Genomic DNA, 15,319 nt, shown 5'->3' on the forward strand with positions numbered 1-15,319 from the left:
ACCAGCCTTTTAATCATGAAATAGTCCACCGTACTATGTAACTAAACATTTTATAATTGACTTCAGTCTATGATTGAGGCCAAAAGAAACTCACAGAATGGCGAAGGTATAAAGTTGATTTATTGTATTCACTGAGATTCCTTTCTAAATTAGAAAAATCATGGTTATCATTAGCTAGGAGAAAAGGCTTTTTATGGACACTTTTATTAAAATCTACCAAGGATCTTTTTCCCGTCTAAAATCAAGCCAAATCTTTTTTTTTTTTTTTTTTTTTTTTAAAGAAGCAAAGCTGTTATTCCCTGTAGGTTCCTGTCCACAAAGGGCCTTCTTCACAGTGTTCTAAACCTTTCTGGAGGTGTGGAAGGTCATGGTTTGGGAGAAATGACAAATAAATGAAATTCCTACCAAAGCTGCATACTCTTATACCTTGACTGAAGTCCCCTAGAAAATTATATAAGTCATTATCCCCTCTATCTAGCACAGCATGTTCTTATTTTTATCTGTACCATTCACTTAGACCAGCGGTTCTCCAGATTGGCAAATTCTGAAGAGAGGGAAAGCTGAGAAAAAAGTCTTACTTCTTTCAATTTATCTATAATTGCCATTCCTTCTTCTGTTATTAGTTTCTATAGATATCTTCTGCTCTTGATACATTTCTGTGTTTGTAATAGAAATTTCTACTTCTATATGGTTTTGAATTAGGGAACTTGTTTCTCTAATACTGAAGTATTTCCTCTATAACTTCTGCTTTTATGTTGGCATTTCTAGCCATCTAAAGTATTGATTTTCAAAAAATTTTCTGTTCCTGTTAAGACATTCTACAATCCTTTCATTGACTAGAATGAGTCATGCAGAAAATAAATTTGAACAAAAGTATAATAGCTACCTGTGCTTCAATGCCATGACAAATAAAGCCATGGCCATAGATTACATAACTCCAGTTAATCCTAAAATGAGAGCTATGCATAGTAGGAGAGCTTGGATATGACCTTGTGTTTAGGTCAATACAAATTCATCATTAACTATTAGGAAAAATACTCAAAGGTCATAGTGAATGAATGATGACTGAATAACATCATGGGTCATTTAAAGAGGATAGCACACACCATAAGTTTATGTCAGTATGTCAAATTGAGTTGTTATTTAAAATTTTACTGTTACAAACTAATTTCTCAATTTTCTTCGTAGGAGATTTTTTAAATAATTAAAAAAAAATTTTAGTGTTTATTTATTTTTGAGAGAGAGAGACAGTGAGAGCAGAGGAGGGGCAGAGAGAGAGGGAGACACAGAATCTGAAGCAGGCTCCAGGCTCTGAGCTGTCAGCACAGAGCCCAAGGTGGGACTCGAATTCACAAACCGTGAGATCATGACCTGAGGTGAAGTCAGATGCTTAACCGACTGAGCCATCCAGGTGCCTCCAAATAATTTTTTATTTAGTAGTATTATTTTGGAATAACCACTAAGGTTTATTTAGGCCATTTTACTGTTAACATAAAAAATCAATACATCAAAAAATTTGAAGTACAATAAAAACAATTGCAAAAAATAAGAAAATTAATATGCAGTACATAATAGTAAATTAAAAGTTGAACAAACATGTAAGTAAAAATTAAAAAGTCAAATCATAAAAAAGCATGGTAAATAGCACATAGATAATATGCACAATGTACAAACCTACTCTTAATGACTATATGCCTAAAGTTTTAAATACTTTTTTTTCAAGACTTCTTATTTTATTCCATGCTTACATTTCAGCACTAATACAACAAAATCAAATGTTAGAATGACAACAGGATTTTTGACCATAAAGATTCACTATTTCACCATGATATTTTCTAATCAGAAGTCTTTGGAAATATTCAAACTATTCTAGATGGTAGTAGGAAGTTATCAAATTAGAGAACCAAAAATTGTAGGCTGTCTTGTAAGTGATTTTAGATGTTGCTCTGTTTTTTGCCAGAAATAAATTACCTCTTCAGGGATCACATAGAATTAGTCAAAATTCAAATGCTGGAATGGTTCCCAATTAAGCTAACTTGCATGGCATTATAATACCCATATAGCTAATGGTATAAATATAAAAAATGATCTGTTTCTATGTGATTCCACGACCCTGGGATCATGATGCAAGCTGAAATCAAGAGTTGGACGTTTAACTGAGCCATCCAGACGCCCCTGAAATAAAGTTTTGTAATTGTATACACTTCAGGTGTATACTGTTTAAGAAAGCAGTGACTGAATAAAACTGAATAGAAAGGATGCAAATAAAAATACAATAACATATGAGGGAAAAGTTATCTAATAAAAAAAATTCAAAGCAAAAATATCAATGGATACTAAAGTAGAACACCTATCATGATCTGTGTCACATAAGAGTATTAATTCACTAAGTAATATAGCTTTCATGAGCTCCAAATTAGTGAAATAAGGACAAATATGAAAAATGCACAATCATAGAGGGAGATAACTTTAAGTGGATGACCAAACAACAAAACAAAAAACCTTCCCATTCAGGTATTTAATGCAAGAAACAGGAAAAAGCCAAGTATGTATTTAATACAAAATGAAATCAAAACATACTTTGAAATGTTTAGAAACAAAGCAAATCATATTACAAAGCTTGTGTGGAAATTTACAGCTTCCAACTAATTATTGAATAATATGAAAAAATTGAAATAATTTATCAAAGACATCAACTTAAGAAGTTAGAAAAAAAAAACAAAATAAGCCTTAATATTGAAGAAATGTATAAATCAATATATGAACATATATTGACATAAAGGACAATCTCAGAATATAATTCATCAACAAAACCAAAATATTTTATCAGAAAATATATATAAATGAAATGGCTACATTGAAATTTGAATGAACTAATTAATAAAGACGAGGGGAAAATTAATTTAGAAAAAAAGTAGATAACCTTAAGACCAAGATGTTTTAATACAAAACAATTATAAAAATTTCACATTAAAAATCTTAACTAGAGGGGCACCTGGGTGGCTCAGTCAGTTGGGTGTCTGATTGGACTTTTGATTTCTGCTCAGGTCCTGGGTTTGTAAATTCAAGCCCTGAGCCATCTGGCTCCATGCTGACAGTGCTGAGCCTGCTTGAGATTCTCTTTCTCCATCTCTCTTTGCCCCTTCCCCACTCACGTGTACACATTTTCTCAATCTCTCAAAATAAATAAATAAACTTAAAAAAATCTTAAGTAGATACAAAATGACTTAATTTGTGAAAAATATAAATTAAAAAATACCTCAAGAAGAAATAGCATATATGCATATATTAATAATTAATAACTTTACAAGAGCATTGAAAATAAAGAACTATCCAATGCATAGATTTATGGTTTAGATTAAAGGAGCAAACCCAGGGGTGCCTGGGTGGCTCAGTCGGTTAAGCAGCGGACTTTGGCTCAGGTCGTGATCTCCCAGTCTGTGAGTTCAAGCCCTGCATCGGGCTGTGTGCTGATAGCTCTGAGCCTGGAGCCTGTTTCAGATTCTGTGTCTCCCTCTCTCTGACCCTCCCCCGTTCATGCTCTGTCTCTCTCTGTCTCAAAAATAAATGTTAAAAAAATTAAAAAAAAAAGGAGCAAACCCAGATCTGTGACACCCCCAGGAACTGGAAGCAAAGGAACCCCATTACCACCCATAGAGGGAAGGCAAAAGGAATGTTGTTATTGGAACCTGGCAAAAACTCAGGTCTGAGAAATAGATCCTTTGCTACAAGTTGTGGCCATTGAAAGAGGAATGGAGCCTGCTAAATTTGCAGCCCTAAAGGAAAGAATCAGGGAAATGAATATATTTGGTTCTCCTGTCAGTTTATTCCAATAGCAGATGAACAGAAGCCATGGTGCAAGGAGACAGAGTCAAGCAATCAATAGAAGTCTGCCTTTCTAGCCCTAGGACAGGGAATGGAAAGGTAGAACAGTTTCTGAAGTGGCAAATGAAGAATAAGTTGTCCAATTATATCAAAGTGGTCCAGTTAACCTTCACATATTGATAGGATCAACCTTGGATGTGACATGTTCTTTCAAAGCCCTGTTTGTATTCATTGGATCATATGTTGTTTTTTATTTTTACAGTTGTATTTATGAGAAGGATTATCCAATAGTTGAGTCAATTTATGTTAGTTTCTTTTTTATTTTATTTTTTTTATTTTAGAGAGAGAGAGAGAGAATGAGTGGGAAAAAAGGACAGAGAGAGAGAGAGAATGAGTGGAAAAAAAGGACAGAGAGAGAGAGAGAGAGAGAGAGAGAGAGAGAGAGAGAGAGAGAGAATCTTAAGCAGGCTCCACACTCAGCATGGAGCTTAATGCAGAGCTGGATCCCATGACCCTGGGATCATGACCTCAGCCCAAATCAAGTCAGATGCTCAACCAACTGAGCCACCCAGACACCCATGTTAGTTTCTTCTTTTTATAGCTTTTGATATTCATTTTTTCTTATATATACTGGTTTTCTTATGCATATAATTTTGAATTGTTGCCAGGTAGCTCAGTCTTAAACTATAATAGTGATAATTACTACCCTTGTTTATAACTATGAATATGTTTAGCTTTTCAACATTGAATATTATGTGCCCTATCAATTTCAAGTAGATAGCTTTCAATAGCTATCAATAGAGTTTCAATAGGGTAAGCCATTTTTTTCTACTGATAATTTGATGAAATTGTTTTATATTTGAATTAAATAATGCTTTTAAATGTTAGAATTATATATAAAATGAAATCCATCAATATAGGTACATTGGAATATTATTATGATAACCTGATCCTAAATAGGAACTGTACACTCAATGGATTCAATGAAAAATGTTAGTAATTGTCAGCCATTAAATGTAAGTCAGCAAGATGACATAATAGGAGATTCCCTGCTGGTTCCCTCCACAGCAATAATAATTTGGCTGCTATCCATGGACAAAAGTGCTTTTGTAGGAGTGTTGGGATCTAGGTAGGAGGTTGTGAAACCCCAATGAAACCCAAGACTGAGGTGAGCCATTTTGAGAAGGCAGACCCAGGTGGCAGATTCACTGATGGTAGTTCTGGCTGTAGACCTAGAAGACCCATCCCTGTTTGGCTTTGGTTTTGTCACTAGCACCACCCACAAAGGGACCTGGGAGGAGTCATGCATGTATGTGCCACAGGAAACAGACCCAGACTCATTTCACAAGGCGAGAATTACCCTATACCAGATCTTGATAAGCACACTACACGAAAACTATAGTCCAATATCCTTGATGGACATAGATACAAAAAGCCTCAACAAAATATGAGCAAACCAAAGTCAACAGCACATATTAAGATCTACAGAACAATCTAGTGAGATTTTCCAGAGATGTAAGAATGCAAATAAATAAGTTGATAAACTGAATCAACGGAATGAAAGATAAAATCATATGATCGTCTCAATTGATACAGAAAACTATTTTGACAAAATTCGACATCCTTCCATGATAAAAACTCTCAACAAATTAGGTGTAGAAGGAATGTTCTTTCTCATAATGAAGGGCATATGTGAGAAGCCTACAGCTAAACTCTAAGATAAAAATATGTGAGATTTTCCTCTCAGATCAGGAACAATACAAAAGCACCCAGTCTCACCTCTTCTATTCAACTTCTTAGTTCACAACTTCTATTCAACAACTTAGAGTAGTTAGGCATGAAAAAGAAAAGACATCCAAACTGGAAAAGAAGTTAAATTGTCTGTTTGCAGATGAAATGATCTTATATATAGAAAACCCAAAAGACTCACCAAAAAGGTATTAAAATTAATATATTTAGTAAAATTTCAGGATTCAAAATTAACATACAAAAATCAGTTGCATCTGTATATACTAACAACTATCAAAAAGATCATAAGGAAACAACCCTATTACAACACCATCAAACAAACAAGCACTTAGAAATAAATTTAATCAAGGAAGTGAAAGACCTATATACCAAAAACTATATGACATTGATGAAGGTAATTAAAATAGAAATAAATATAAAATATCCTGAGTTCATAGATAGGAAGAAATAATATTGTAAAAATATCCATACTACTAAAATGATGTAGAGAGTCAATTCAGTTCCTTTCAGAATTCTGATGGTGTTTGACTCCAAATAGTCATGATATCTTGAGCAAGAACAAAGCTGGAGGCATCACACTTCCTGACTTCAACTTGTGTTACAAAAGTATAGTAATTAAAAGAACATGGTACTGGCATAAAAACAAATACAGAGACCAATAGAAAAGAATAGAGAGCCAGAAATAAAGCCACGTGTATAGGGTCATACCAAAAATATGCAGTGGAGAAAGGAGAGTCTAGCCTCTTCAATAATGGTGTTGGGAAAACTGGATAATTAGCATGCAAAAGAATGACATGTAACTTTTGCACAATACATGAAAATAAACTCAAAATTAAACCTTAAATGCAAGACTTAAAACTGTAAAACTTTTAGAAGAAAAGATAGGGAAAACGCTCCTTGACATTGGTCTTGGCAAGGATATGACAAGGATATGACACCTGAAGCACAGGCACCAAAGCATAAATAACAGGGAGGACTACATCAAGGTTAGAAAGCCTATCCACAGCAAAGAAACAATTATCATAGTGAAAAGGCAGCTTACAAAACTATAGAAAATGTTTGTAAAGCTTCTATCTGGTAAGGGGTTAATATCCAAAATACATAAGGTATTGCTAAACTTAATAGCAAAAACAAAAAAAGAAAAAAAAACAAAAAAAACCCCACCTGATTTTCAAAAGACCAAAGCACCTGAATAAATGATAATTTTCCAAAGAATACATACATGTGGCCAACAGGTATGTGAAAAGTTGCTCAACAACACAAATCATCATGGAAATGCAAATCAAAACCATAATGAGATGTCACCTCACACCTGTAACAGTGGCTGTTATCAAAAACATAAAAAACAAGTGTTTTCAAGGATGTTGAAAAAGCGAACCCTTTTGCACTATCAGTGAGAATGTAAATTGGTACAGCCATACTAGAAAACAGTGTGGAAGCATCTCAAAAAATTAAAAATAGAACTACTGTATGATCCGGAAATTCAACTTTTAGGAAATTTTTCCAAAGGAAACAAAAACAGTAACTTGAAAAGTTATCTGCACTCCCATGTTCACTGCGGCATTATTCACAATAGCCAGGTAATATACATAATTTTAAATAAAGGTAAGGGAATTTAAGAAAATGTTAGTAAACATTTTATGAAAATTCAAAAAATAATCACTCTAGGTTAAAATTATATTGTCCTCAGAAAAATATTAGCATTAAAGACAGATAGGCTAAACAACTGATTAAGTATGTATTTACTAGAATGATTATCCTGTTATACTATATAGCAACTTTCTGATGATCCATATTTTTAAAGATAATCAGTATTAATGGGGAGCTTTGCATTATACCATACTATGTTTTATTTATTCTAGAAATGTTTCTCTCAAAGGTAGTATGGCTCTTCAAAATGTCTCCTCCCACCACCTCCTTCCCATCTGCTACAATTTTATTATTTACCACAAACACCAAATATTGTGTAAGGACAAGGAAGTTTCTTTCTTTTTGTCTCATGATATTGAGTAATTATTTCTTTTATTGGCCAGAACCAGGTCATACACTTCCTGAAACAATCACTGTGAACAGGATAATAGAATATAATGGTGAGTTTAAGATAGTCATGGCCTATCCTTAGAGGTCAAGGTGGAGTAAACCCCTCCAAACTTTATGGATGAGAATGGGGAGGGGTGAATTTGCAAATGGAAAATTAAGATATTTTTGGACAAAAAAATACAGAAGTGAAAGCTATGAAGGACACTAAGTCACTTCCATCATACTTTTTCTAAACTCATCATATCCAAGTCTCCCCAACTATAGTTCCTCAGTTTCTTTAAAATACTAATGCTCATTCTCCATTTCTCTTTATGATTGGCCTTCCTTTTTAGTTGTCATAATCTCAGAGAGGACTTCCATATTCATTCTGTACTAACACCATGAATTATTAACAGAAGCTTGTATTGTTTCCTATAAACCATATGTCATAGTTTGCACAATTGTAAATTAACTCCACATCAGGCTTAAGTAAAAAGGTGTACACATACTTCTTTCTTGTTTTTTTTTTCCTACTAGAATAGGAATATTTCCTGTTAGAATATTTCCTACTAGAAAATATATTCCATGAGAGTGGGAACTTTGTCAATTTTTTTCACTACTAGAATTCCAGGACCAGATACAGTGTCAGATACATACCAGTTGATGATACTTTAGGTCTTTTTTGTGACTACAACAATAATAGTATATTGATATCTATAATTAACTATGGTGGAGTGAAGTGTAGAACTCATGTAAATCCATATTCTGGGAAAAGAAGAGTGACCAGAAGATATAGTTCACGAATACTAAAAACCTAAAAGTCAAGCAAGGAGACCAGATTCACAAATATAAAACAATTGGGAAATAATGCAAGGTGATACACAATCAGGTAGATTTGTGTACGTGAATATATTGATACTGGAATGGGTCTTACTGAATATTATCTAGTACAACCTCCACATTAAATAATTAAGAAAATGCACAAAAGCAGTAAATGACTTGACTTTATCCAGAATATGCTTTGCAATTAGGAGTTACTGTTGCAGAAAAGTCTTAATACTATAGTACGCAGATTAATTACAGGAATAGGCTGTTCATGTAGTAATCCATTTCAACTATAGGTATAGATACATATTAATAGATACATATTGAGTCAATTCAGTTTATATCTGGTGATACCAATTATTATATTTAGAGAAAATCATATAAAACTTTTTTATTACACAATTTACAGATACGTTAGTCCTTTTAGTAACACATCCCATATATGTAAGTACTTTAGTGTATACATATATGCTTCTGTGTATTTCTGGGTGGATTAAATCAATTTGATATCTTTATTTTAGCACAACCTCTATTACTCCATTTTAGCCACAGAATATTTTCTTACCCTGTCAATTAAAATCAGACCAAAATATGATTCATCTAACTCAAATCAAATTCACCTGAATCTCTGAAGATACTAAACTAAGAAATCTGATATTCAAAATCTATTTATTTTAATATGAGATTGACCCTAAGAGTCGCTACCTTAAATGTGTTACCTATCCATTCTCCTGATAATAAGAGGGGCCAGAGGAGTTGCTGATAATCATGGTCCTGTTCTAATATACTCCATGCTATTGCTCTGTTTGACATTCCAGCTTTGTTTCCCACTTCCCCCCAAAATTATCCTTACATCAAAACCAGGTCAGTTTGATCGTTTTCCACAAACTCAGTATGGTCATTTCTGTCCCAGTTTCTCTTTGCCAAGGGTCACTTTCTCCATGATTTTTTTTTTCTTTCTGTTTTTCTTATTGGCTGCTGCTCTCACTAGCAATTTTCAGTATTCTTTTCTCTAGGTACAATCTATGCAGCTGTATTCAATTTTCATATACAGAACAAATGTCTCCGTTGAAACTGAAGTGTTACAGCCATAGTGATCAATTGTGCATTTCAGAGTCATTCAAAGTTACAGAAAATAATTTATACCATAAACTCTTGCCTTCTTAAAGAGTGGCTCACCAATGCTTTTTTGTAGCCCAAGGATACCTTTGTATTAAACACAAACTTCCAATACCTACAGCATCAAGTTCTCTAACTGATCATTCCTCTAAAACAGGGCTACCTTTCAAATTGCCATTTTAACAGATGATTAAGATAAAAGGAGAATGAGAATAAAAGTTCCATACACAACAATTCTTTTTTCAACTACTTTGCTTGCTAAGCTTACCTTCCTAAGATTGTAGGCCTCCAGGGCAAGGGCTTGTCTTCTTTATGTCTTTTGTGTGACTACAACAAATGATAAATAATAACCAGTCTCACACATTGTAGCAGCATAGTGCATTTCAACAGTATAGGTTAAGCTTTTTTTTCAATATGTACACTTGACTTCATCCAGAATATACTCCCCTATCAAATTTTTTTTTCTGCTGTCTATCTTGTAACAAGCTATGTGGTAAAGTCAGGTAAATTTCTTTTTACACGGACCTGATGTGAAAACCTAAGAATTTGCAACAAAAACATGGCAGGGGTGGGGGGGGGGGGTTCCTCTTTTTAATTCCATTAGAATTCATTTATAGAGAAAAAAATACTTCCTTCTCATTTTCTTGGTTTAAAAAAATCCAGATTTTCTTCAACATATAAGTAAATTTGTAATTTGCATGGAATACACATATAGACTTTCAACATTTTACTCTACGTTAATTTAGAAAGTGCTGGTAAGGAATATGACCAGCACAAATTAGGGAACTGGTTATGGTAGAGTTTTATATTTATAGGTGTTCTTAACTTTCTTTATGCCTCATCTACCATTAGTGTTATTAATTGGCTGAAGAAAAAGAGAAACTTCATAAACAAAGTCATGTGGCTACCAGGTACACAAGGAAAAACTACTTATATATTGATAATAACTAGCTTAGAAAGATAGACGGAAGGAGTAAATAGTAATCCATCTGAATTGTGTGCTTCTCCTATAACCCCTTAGTTATAATGGATATAAATTAATAAATAGATACTAATTTCAACACAAAAAGTAGATGAAGATCATTTTAATACTGTCACCATTGCATTATCATTTGGTTTCCCTTTTATGATTTGTTCTCTTACAAATACTTTCTAACTATTTACCTATCCATTTATCATCTAATCATCTCTCTGAGTCATACATTAAACTGGGGAAAACAGTCTGCACTTGAATGAAATAGGCAGATCAGGAATGTCTGTCGTAGATTTTGTCATTGTATATATTTATATTGTCATGAAATTCTTAGTTTTTATAACATAGTTTAAATATTTTACATGAAATATTTGAAACATACTGTTCAAGATTTTGTGAGATATGTATCTCAAGAAGTTTAACATCTGAGACATGTCCTTCTGTCTAGGGCAATAATAATTTAGAAAAAAATAATTTCATAAGTGTGGCTTTAAAATTAGATATTTCCCATCACCCAGTTTTATCTGAATTCAGAAAATTATATTTTTCTGTTCATTAATGGGACACAATGAATGACAAAATGTACTGAAATTTATTTATTGTATTCTCATTTTTTAAAAAATGTTTATTTTTGAGAGAGAGAAGAGCATGAGTGGGGAGGGACAGAGGGAGAGGGGGAAAGAGGATATGAGAGCCCAATGAGGGGCTCAAACTCACAAACCATGAGACCATGACCTGAGCTGACATCAGATCCTTAGCAGACTGAGCGACCCAGGTGCCATGTATTCTCATTTCTTGAATAACCACTCTATTGTTCAGTGCATTTACAATATATTCTATTTAATATTGTTTTCCCCCTATTTTGGCTCATTATCACTTAGCTTGTTTTTAAAATGCTTTGCTTCAAAAACAAAGCAATACTGGTATACTGAAAAACAATAAACTGCTAAGGGTGTTGTGTGTTTATTTATTTTTGATTCTCAGAAGGCCATTGAAAGGTCTCCTTGTAGGAAAGCTACAGCTGTGGATTGTACTGTGCAGTTGTGAATCAAAGAGCACCAGAAAACCACACTCCAAACAAACCAATCAACAGTCATATTCTACGGTGCTGTTCTGATTTGATGACATTCTGCAACATGTGTTGTTTATTCCTTTCTGGCTTCTCTTTTTATTTTTTATTTATTTTATGTTTTAGTGAAGCATTTTTACCCACAATGGCAAACAAATTTTGTGCACAAAGAAAATAAAGTGAAAATCTGATGCTAGAAACTACAACACGGGCTTCCCAAGGCTTAAGTTGCCTTCAAGGAAACGCTTGAAGAAAAATGGACCATATGTATTAACACACAATTAGGAATGATGGAATCATTTGGTATTATTGATGGCAATATGAATTGTATTGCAGCTGGAGAGACATGTCCCTCATTTGTAGGAATGGTTACTTGAACAAACTATGGGCAGGAATATGTTGTGATGAAAGAATTTGAAGAAAATAGAATGACTTCCAGGATAAAAGCTTGGGATAAAATGCTGAATAAAACTGACTCCATTAGCAGTACAATTTCCAGGAATGGATGCTGATACTACAACAGATTTTTTTTTGATGTTCATAACGGACTAATAAGTGTAGGCTTCACAAATGTTAATTTCACATTCATTATTGAAAGAGTTGGTGAAAGCTAGAGATGTATGTAGATACCCTAGAGATGTGCTATGTTAAATATGTATGTATGTATATATTTGGGGTCATATAGTCAAATCTTCAATAGTTTAAAGTTCTAGGTGTAGTCACTCAGAGTGTAAATGATAATTCAATGCTTTTCTGATTAAATTCTCATTCTACGAATTGGTATAAAATTATGTTCTGATCATAAACTGAAATTTAAGAAAATGACTTTAGCTTGTCTTTATGGTAGGGTTTGTTGACCCAAACTATTTGATTCCTACCACTTTTTTTTTTAAATTGATAACCCAAGTTTGGGATGAGGCAAAGACTGGCTGAAGGCTTATTTCTGTTTTGTGAGATTCTATTTTGATGCAAGGGCAAAATTTTTCTCAGGAGGGAGAGAAAGAAAGACAGAGATTACAATATTTCAGGTGAAGTTACTGATTTCTCAACAGCAGAACTAGATTGCTCTAAAAGGCATTTTTAAGTATATGGTTAAAACTATTATGCTAATTTACAGTTAAAAGATGAGAGGAAAAGCACTAAAAAATTATTTTTACGTTTATTTATTTTTGATAGAGAGACAGAGCACAAGTGGGGGAGGGGTAGAGAGCAAAGGTGATACAGAATCCGAAGCAGGCCCAAGGTTCCGAGCTGTCAGCACAGCTCACAAACTGTGAGATCATGACCTGAGCCGGTCGGACACTTAACCAACTGAACCACCCAGCAGCCCCAAAAATTTTTCAATAGATCAGCTTGATTAACCTCATTAAGAGAAACCTCTTAATGGAAATTACTATCATATCTTGTTTGCAGCTATAAAATTTCTAGGTAAGTCAGGCTCTTTAACATTTCTGCTCAGAAGTATGGCCTTTGAATAGCAAATATTACCAAATCCAATTAATGACTAAAATCCTATAAAATATGCCTTCAAAACAGATGTTGAATGCTATGCACCTCACTACCTTGATGACAAACCACCAGGAAAAGTATGTGCCTATTCTTAGTATGACTATAAAAATAACTTCCTTACTGGCCACAAATCCTCTCTTCTTGACTACCTGTTAATCACTTAACAAGCTGTTCATGTTCAAAGAGTCTAACTTTCATTGACAATTCTTGTACTATAAATTTTAGTGTAATAGCATTACTCTTAGGGGAAATTCCAAGGCTCTTCCTTTTATCTCAGCATTTATTTCTCTATTTTTTTCCCTTTTTAATGTATACTCACAGTTGTAGGGATTTGAATGAGATCTTTTCACACACCATTCCCCTTACTGGAATAATTGCTTCTCTCCCAACTATCCACTCTTTCTTTAGTTAACTCATGATCATACTTTATGTCTGAGTTGAAATGGAATTTCTCAATGACCTTGTTCCCCAAAACTCACAGTACCATACATTCCATTTTATCACTCATCACAATAGTAAAGAATGAATTACAGTTAACCCTTGAACAAGGCAGGTGTTAGGGGTGCTGACCCCCCACACAGTCAAAAATTTACATATAACTTTTGACTCACCCCCCAAACTTAATTACTAATAGCCTACTATTGACTGGAAGCCTTATCAATAACATAAATATTTGATTAACATGTGTTTCATATGTTATATGTATTATATGCTGTATTCCTACAAAAAAGAAGCTAGACAAAAGAAAATGTTATTAAGAAAATCATAAGGAAGAGAAATACGTTTATATTACTGGAAAATTTGAATATAATTGGACCAACACAGTTCAAACCCATGTTGTTCAAGTGTCAAGTGTACTTGCATAACTATTGTTGATTAAAATATATTTTCCTTTTGGACTACATTCTCTTTTTCTCTTCTTTCCACCCCTGTATATGTGTGTATATTTTCTTATGTGCTGAGGAGATTATATATATAGTATACTATGTATACTGCGAGGTACATGGTCACATTATTGGCACTTAAGTGTTTGTTGAGTAAATAAATTAGTAATATTGAGCACTCACTGTAGACAGAAAGTACAAGAATCTTAATACTTTATGTTTTATATTGGTAGAGAATAACACAGATGAAATTTTGGAGTTTTGAGAAAATTCATTGTAATAGAAATTTCCTGAGATGATTTCACAATATAGAGACATAATAGGGAAAGCTGTGTTAATTTCCTATCTTTTTTTTATTGAAAAGGAACTATAAAATTAATGATAATAGTCATAACGTATTCAGTGTTAAACTGAACCATACAATGCACGTGTTCCTGTGTATATCATCTTTGATTTGGTTTGTTCAGATATTCCTGAAAAATAAAAGTTCCTACACTTCTAGAAAAAGATGGATTGCCTTATGATACAAGTAGCAATACAAACCAGTTTTAAGGCTGTTTATTCAATAAGCAAAAACTTTCCTTACTGAGGATACTTTTCCATACTGACCAATCAGTTCCAGCTCCTCATTTATCAGACTTACTCCAGTAGATATACTTCTGAGCGCCAACCAATTAGGAGTTAGCAACCAGCAACCAATTAGTCTTACCTGAGTAATCATGCTTCTACAGATTATATCATCCTTCTGTTGCTTTTGAAAGTCTACCAATCCCCAAGTCTTACACTTCCTAAAAAAATTGTATAAGATGAGCAATCTGGTCTACCTAGATTCAGAGAGACTATACTTAAATGGCATTACTCTTGCTTAATATAATAAGCAATAAATTTAGCTTCATCTTTTTATTTCAGATGTTGAGTAGTACTCTCATTATCCTTTGACTCTCCTATGCCACCTATTATTATATTCATTTTACAGAAAAGAAAAATGAGGATCAGAAGAGATAAGTGACTTAATTGAAGTTGCAGAGATAATAATGTATCACTATTGGAACATTGACCATACTAACTCTAAATATAATTCTTTAATCATAGTATGTTCATATGGGCATGCCTTTGATAAATGTACTTTATCTAGGATTTTTTAAAAAAATAATATCGTCATCAAGTCATTTAAAAGCTTGAATAGCAACAAAACAGAGGAAGATACAGAATAGAGGGAAATAACAAGAAAACATAAAAATATGAGGGGTGCCTCAGTAGCTCAGTTGGTTAAGCATCTGACTCCTGGTTTCAGTTCAGGTCATGATCTGATGGTTTGGGCCCTGCGTCAGCCTCTGCAATGACAAA

This window comes from Prionailurus bengalensis, chromosome B2 (assembly GCF_016509475.1).
Source record: "Prionailurus bengalensis isolate Pbe53 chromosome B2, Fcat_Pben_1.1_paternal_pri, whole genome shotgun sequence".
Taxonomy (NCBI): Eukaryota; Metazoa; Chordata; class Mammalia; order Carnivora; family Felidae; genus Prionailurus; species Prionailurus bengalensis.